At 47.4% G+C, this 7,840-nt stretch overlaps 1 pseudogene; it reads right to left on the bottom strand.

The window, feature by feature from the left end:
- Positions 1-3,122: 3,122 nt before the first annotated feature.
- On the bottom strand, positions 3,123-3,992 carry LOC125517975 (annotated as a pseudogene).
- Positions 3,993-7,840: the final 3,848 nt, after the last annotated feature.

Raw genomic sequence — 7,840 nt, 5'->3', positions numbered from 1 at the left:
ATTAAGCGGCTCGCAAAGTAGGGTAGTACTAGTCGCCTAATCCGCTGGCCTCCGCCCCTGCGTGTCAGCTGCAGTCTTGGAGGGATCTGCTGCCGCGCCTGCGCCACTTTCAGAGGTGAGCGACTGGTCGACGGACGGATGGATGAATCTGCCATCCGACAGCACGACAGAGGTGAGCGACTGGTTCAAAACCTCTAGAGAAGGCCCGTGATGTCGGCCCGCCGACAGCGTCATCCGCCATCTCGAACCTGGGGCCAACAGGGTCGGCCACCAAGACCATCTTCTTCGAGCCTTCCCCCTCCTTGTCCGGGCCTTCTCTAGAGGTTTTGAACCTTCCCTTAATCGGATTTTCGTGTTTATTCATCTTATTATTATTTTTCTTTTTTCTTTTCTTTTCTGGTTTTCCCCTTACTTTTCTTTTTTCACATTCCCAAATATTATTTGATTTTGTAAACTTTTTTTTCCAAATCACTAACATTTTTTCAATTCATGTACTTTCATGAAAATCGTGAACAATTTCCAAACTCATGAACATTTTAAAAAACTTGTGAACATTTTACGAATTTGATAATAATTTCTAAATTTGTGAAAACAATAAACTCGCAAAAGTATTTTTATAATCAAAATTTTGTTTCAAACTTGTGAACATCAAATTCATGATTTTTATGAATTTGTGAACATTTTCATGGAATTCATGAACAAAGTTTTCACATACATGAACAATTATTAACACATTCGAACGCTGTTTGATGTTAGTGAAAAAATTGGACTCAGGAACATTTTTTTAACTTGATGGACGTTTTTGGATTTCGTGAACAATTTCTGAAAATCGTGAACATTTTTTGAAATTTTTGGACCTTTTCTGTAAATTCATACACATTTTTTAAACTCATGACATATTTTTAATCCATGATTTTTTTTGAATTTGCAAAAAAGTTAAATTGATGAATATTTATTGAATTAGTGGATTTTTTTAAATACGCAAGCATTTGTTTCAAATTCAAGAAGTTTTGTTAGAAATAAAAATATTTTTTGAATGCACGGACATTTTTTGAATTTGAGAATATTTTTTGAACTCATGAACATTTTATAATCCAAGAGCATTCTCAAATTGTTGAAGGTTTTAGAAATTTGTTTTTTTTAATCCTAAACAATATGATGCAAAAAAAGCAAAAAAGAAAATAAAGCGAAAGGAAAAACAGGGCACATGGTTCGGCGTGGGCGTTTGTGCCCCCTCGCAAGCTGAGGTTGCTAAATAGGACGACTCTTTTTTTTCTTACTTTTTGAAATTTTGTGTCATGAATCTTTATTACAATGTCAACAGAGTTACATCATGGATTACATAAGACAGGAGGAAATCGAGTGGATGACCATACTAACCAAATTCAGCATGAGACTCGTAAGAATATTTTGCCAAATTGATGTGCCACTTGATTTGCTTCTCTCAAGCAGTGATGAAACAAAATACCATTAATCATATGTGCTCTAGTAAAACTCCTTTTTAATCTAGAGAACTTTATTCTAAAAAGGAAAGGATAGAAAGTAGCCCAAAGACCGCCGCCTTCTTCCCACCTCCCGGGCTCAGCGCCGCGGCAGTGGCGCAACCCCGCTGGTCCTGGCTCGCTCCTTCCAAGGAGGTCGTGGCCGCAATAACCACCAGCAGCGCCATCGCTGTGACGTGTGCACGCTGCACCCTGCAACGTCCGCGGGATATTTCTCAGGAAATGTACACTCAGTCAGGATCTCTTCAACTTGCTACGACGCAGCTCAACTTCTTCTGGAGCACACCAGTCTTGGCAAGCTCCTGGTGGTCTTCATCATCTGCTGCAACGACTGGTTTGTGTCCTCTGCGGCTTAGAGATTTTTTTTGTGTGAATTTTATTGCTAGTTAAGCGACTAACTTTACAAGGAATTTCTAACAACTGGAGATTTAGCGAGGCCACTGCCCCCTTACAATCATTCGAGGCTCAGATTGTCAAGTCTACACACCACTGTTCAATTTCAGTATGAGTGCGAATCGGCATGCTAGCTGCAGGAATTCTGACATGGTAAATTCCTTGCTTATCATCCTTTGAGCTTCTCATTAGCATACCAAACAGCTCGTTTGATGGTAGTTATTAGTTCAAATTTGTGTCCCCGGAGTACTTCAAACCAGCAGGATTAGTCCATTGGAGATGTTGGGTGGCGCGCTAGCGGCGCGTGGTGGGAGAAGCCAGTGTGCGGGAACTTCGCCAGGTGGGCACGATTGGTTGGCATGGCCAAAGCGGTGAAGCAGGGGTGAAATTGTGTAGAGACGGTGTGGTGGTGCGGCGGCAGCTTGCAGGTTGGGTGTCTATAGCTTCCGGTCCTGAAGCTTGACCTATTTCCAGCGACCATTGGTTCGGACAAGTCAGTAAGTTACAAACTAGCAGCAAGCTGGTATTTCTCGAACCATTTATTTTGTATATAGGAATTGAAGATGTTGGATGTGTTGAAAAGCTTCAGACTTCAGGTACAGTCAGAAGCTTCACTCATTTCCGACGACAGCTACATAGATTCAGACAGGTCGGTAAGCTAGAAACTATCACCAAGTTATTATTTCTCAAACCCTAAATTTCTTGAAGAATAATGGCGGAGCCAGAAAATACACACAAGGGGGCCAAACATCGAGCACAACAAATTGAATGGTGTCATGACCAACAATTTTTAGTTGAAAGTTGAATGGCACACGATGTTTCGTCGCAATTGAATTTATCAATAGTTGCTTCTGTCTAGAATCCTATTGCAATCTCCTTCTTAATGTAGATCAACAAGCAATCTCCTAAAAATATGTCTTTCATTTTATCTGAGTCTTATTTTGGTATATTAAAAGTTTAATTTATAGCAGGGTAAAAAGACAAAAAAAGGACATGCTAAGAAATCGTCAGAGCATTGGTTTGATAGGTCCTGTTTAAGTGATTAAAAAGAACTGATACATGTATAAAATTATTCGGCCAGAAAACAAGCAAGAATGTAACGTACAACTTCACAAGCACAACATAGTGAACACTCAACACTCTCAATACAATAGTACAACTTTCCACAATACTCACTTCCTCATGAGGGAAGTAGAGGTCCTGGAGCAGAAACTGTTGTGTTGTCGAGTCCCTCCCGTGAAGAGCAACCCGACGTCCGATAGCTCCATCTCCCGCTAATTGCCGCCCGAAGGCCAAAGAAACGCAGGCTTATTCATCTATCATGGTGAAGTTCCATGACTTTATCTGGTTTAGTTGGGTGAAGTTGCCAGTGGAACCTGCAAATACCAGATATATCTTGTCCTGCAGAAGCTGTGATAGATCAATGTAGATATCTCCTTGGTACACCTACCGCCCACGAATGCTGTGTTGGACTAGAAATACTTGAAACAATTTCGATGTGCCGTGGTATCTAATACTGACCCATACATCAGACCCACTTGAGAGGATGATGGAAACATTACTAAGCGGGTACTGCCGAATAGATTTGATGCTGTTGATGTCGATGCCGATATGGTTGGCGTCAAGGTCATCCTCATAGCTCCTCCTCGTGTCAAACTCGACAGCTACTACTGGATCCGTCTTTGTGCCATCTGTCGTGGCATTACATATGCCAAGCCATTGGCCACTGCTTTTGTTGGGCAACGATGGATTGTTTGTGAGAACAAATGCCATACCTTCTCCAGCCCCATTCTGACCGGGGAGGATGTTGAGCAGGAAATCTGTCCTGAACGAGGTGGGCGCCATGCGCTTGTTGTTCCACAGCTTGAGGGTTTCCCTTGCATAAACCACTCTCCCCGACCGGTGGCGCATGTTTCCGGTACTTGGGGTGATCTGCAAGGCACCATCTGCAATTGTTGAGCCTGGGCTGAAGGTGAAATCATCCATCTTGATTGCGTTGAAGTTGGGATAAGTAAACTGCAAGCAACTACAGGTTCTACTGCCTAGGGCTAGGACGACAATACAGGAAAAGCTGAACATGCTATTGGTATTGGGCATTGTCATGCTAAATGGTTCCTATAGCTTCCTGCAACCTTCTCAAGATAGAGGAGTATTTATACGATCCTTGTACTTCACTGCTTCTCATTACGGAGGCGGGGAGGAGTTGACAAAGTACATGGAAGAGACATAGTCAATGGGAATCGTCAGGATAAAGCCTGGGATAATATTTGTGCAATTGCAGAGAAACAGCCCAATGTTAGACTAAGAAGCGGTGCGCGCAAAATGTTGTGACATATGCTACTAACCAGCAATATGTTTGACTATGCGATCTCTCACCTTCTTTTCACAAGAGAGGAATGAAAAGGGGCAGTGATACGCGCCGGCGCACCGGCCCAAATTTGGGCCGGTCAGCCTGCAGCCGTGCGATCTGGCAGGCAGGAGCCGTCCGATCCCCCCTCCCCAACGTCATATCATCTTCTTCTTCACTCCCCACGCTTCAGATCCATGCGGCGCGATGTGTCCCTGCCCCAGCCACCTCGTGCGTGTGCTCCGGCGGGAATAGGAAGCATCCACGTCCTCTCCCTCGCCGTCACAGCACCCCCGTCCTCTCCCTCTCCGTCGCCGCTCGTCGCTGTCGCCGCTCATGCGCCCACAGACTCGTCCCCGGTTGAAGCTTTTTTAGCCTCTGGTTGAAGCTTTTGTTACGCCGGTTGAAGCATTTTTCCACGGGTGAAGATTTTTCATGGGGGTTGAAGCTTTTTCCACTATGCCTGTTGAAGCTTTTTCCGCCACCGGTTGTAACTTCTCCTTGGTGAGTTGAAGCTTTTTTCCATGTCAGGTTGAAGCATCGGCGCCTGTCGTCTGCCACGCATGTAGCAAAAAAGTCGCCGGTGGTAGCAAAAACAGGATGGGGTTGTAGCAAAAAAAGGATGTGCATGGTTGTAACATTCCCTGTCTGCTGCTTGTAGTTTGTCGCACTGCCAATTCTACCATCACCGGCTGCCGGTTGTAGCAAAAAGAAACTCCGGTTGTAACAAAACGGCGACATGGTGGTAGCAAAACTGTGACGCCGGTGGTGCGTTCTAGCAAAGCAAGACTTTTCAGTTGCCGGTAGTAGCTTATTTTGCAGGCGGTTGTAGCTTTTTTTGCTGCTAGTTCCAGCAAATTTTGCCGCTGGTTGCAACTCCTGTACTGGCAACAGTCACCGCGCCCATCATCGTCGCAGCGCATCGAGGTTCCCCGCTCGAAGCATCCGTGTGCGATGGTTCCAGCAACAACGGGCGCCGGTTCCAGCATCCAACGCGCTTCTTCGTGATGCGCCCCGTTGCAACACCGATGCTCTGGTGGCTCCATGAATGGCGCAAGGTGGTTCCAGCACAAACACATGTTGGATCCAGCAAAAAAACATGCTGGTTCCAGCATCCGCCTCTTGGGATCCATGGCGGAGTACTATATGGAGGAGAGAGGCGCAACACGAACAAAAGCTTGATCACAATCAAGTGGATCCATGGTGGGTTTCTGTGAGGAAGAGGGAGGGGAAGAGAACTATTGGAGAAGATGCGAAGAAAGAAGAAGAAACGAAAAGGAACGAGTGGATGTGTCGCTCCCTTCGTGAGTGGATAAGAAAATGATTGGTGGCCCACCAGTATTCGCGAGCGAGCGCGACCGGCCCAGTGTTCGGCCGGTGCGCCGATTACAAACGTTTCCCAATGAAAAGAGGGACATCTGAGAGGATCTGCAAGGTCTGTTTAACTAGCGGAATAATGACATTAACATAAAAAAAAACATTCAGAGGTGAATAGTGCCAACTATGAAGGAGTTGGGTAAAAATGCCTTTCATCCAATAATTCTATATATTAGATTGCTTGTCAATGCAGAACTTGTCTCCAGAGATGAAAGCTCTTACAATTTACAAGTGTACCACATGATGTAGTCAAAGAAAACAAGCATTGTCGCTCAACTCACTTAATATATTTGTAAATTATACTTCGATGAGACATAGTCAATGGGAATCGTCATATACAGCCGGCAACAATAGTTCTGCAGCCGCTGAGAAGTTACCAACTTTTAATTTAATAACCTGCGCTGACAAAATGTTCATAGTAGTACGCTTGACTACGGAATCATCTCTTATTTTCTTTCTAGACTAGACTCCAGAGGCAGATTTAAAGAGGGGCTTACAGTAGGAATAACGGGGCTGTTGAACAAGTAAAACAGTGTAACATACAAAAACTCTAAGAGGTATAAGAAACTGATCAGTGACAACTTGATGGAAACAGTGTAGTTTCCATTGGCTTGTAGGAGTAATACTGTGGACGTTGAACTTGATGTTCTTATTCACGTGTTTGATTTGGACTTGGTGCTTTAAATTAAATATATGCCTGGAGGTTGTCAAGTCCAGCAATATCTTCGCACGCTCGATCGGAGAAATTTGCAAAGATGAGATAACCATCGCAGCTCTAGCATGAATTTGCCCCAGATCACCATTTACATGCTGCCTGCATTGCAGCACCAAATATATGTGCGAACTGTGTAAAAGGAATAAAGACGCCAACCATGCCAAAATATCTGAAAGTCTGCTGCAGACTCAAAATAGTTTTTTTTCATGGAACAAAAGATCTTCTTCTGTCATTTTATTTCCTCAAGGCAGCTGGGTGGTACCTGGAGTGTGTCATGATCTTCCTAGGCACCTCAACAGAGGTGGCATGCCTGCTTGCCTGCCTTGTTGCCGCCTGCGACAAATTTAAGAAAAAGGGTTTTCCCCCGCTTTATATTATAAAGCAAACACCCGATACATCCAGCTTGCTGGGGCCGCAGGACAGAAAAGCCCAAAAGAAAAACAAGAAGAAAAAAGAGAAATAAATGCCGACACCGGCCGATCAACGAAGAAAGGCAGACCGGCAACCGCTGCACCCTCCGAAGAAGTACCACCACGCTTCCAGCACCGAAGCGCCGCACAACAAGCAACACCTTCAAGAAGGAATGCGACGATGCCGCCTTTGTTGCCCGAACAAGTTCTAGGGTTTCCCCGGTACGCAAGGGGTAGTGGGGAAGGGATATACCCGATGCCCCTCCGGAAGGTTCGACGGCACCCGCAGGCGTCATCCCATCGGTGTCGACGGGCCGACAAGGATTTCTCCTGATCCACAACCACCACCACCACTCCAGACACTTCGAAGTGCACCACCCACGCAGCCGCCCACCAGCATGTGCCACCACGGTTACCGGACCATCCTCGCCGTCTCTCTGGAGCTGCCAACACGAGGCCTGGAGAGGGAAAGGAGACAACGGCCACGAGAGCGGGCACTACTCGACCGGTGGGAGGGAACAACCTCCATCGCAAGAGCAAAGCCGACCGGACACAGCGACGAGGACTTATCGGGCCCACGTGGACCCGGACAGTCGCTGTCACCGCGCTGCAACACGCCGACCAACGAAGTACTCGCTGCCCGTAGACCGCCGCCACCTCGCCACTGCCACTAGGAAGCGACACCGTCGAGCGCCGTGCCACCGGCCCGACCCAACCCAGATCTAGGCTCGGTGGGCGCTGCCGGCCAACAGCGCCACCGTGCCGCCCCACAACCAACGGCCGTGTCGCCGCGTCGAGGGCCACCGTGGCAAGCAGCAGCGCCGCCGCCTTGCCACACCGCCGCCGGCCACCATGTGCGGGGAACCGGCCGCGAGGGAAGGGAGGAGCGAGGGGAGCTCGGAGGAGAGATGGGTCGAGGCCCCCGGTCGCCCCGCTCGGGGCGGGGGGGGGGAGGGGGGGGGGTTGGCGACGCGGGGGTTACATGGGAGGGAGGGGGAGGGAGGGGAGGAGGAGGGGGTGGGGGCGGGGGAGGGCAAGCGGCGGCGGCGCGCGGTTAGGGAGCCGGCGGCGGCGCAGGAAACCCTAGGAAGGAGCG

The sequence above is a fragment of the Triticum urartu genome, chromosome 7 (assembly GCF_003073215.2).
Source record: "Triticum urartu cultivar G1812 chromosome 7, Tu2.1, whole genome shotgun sequence".
Lineage (NCBI taxonomy): Eukaryota > Viridiplantae > Streptophyta > Magnoliopsida > Poales > Poaceae > Triticum > Triticum urartu.
This window is presented reverse-complemented; position numbering and strand designations above follow the sequence as displayed.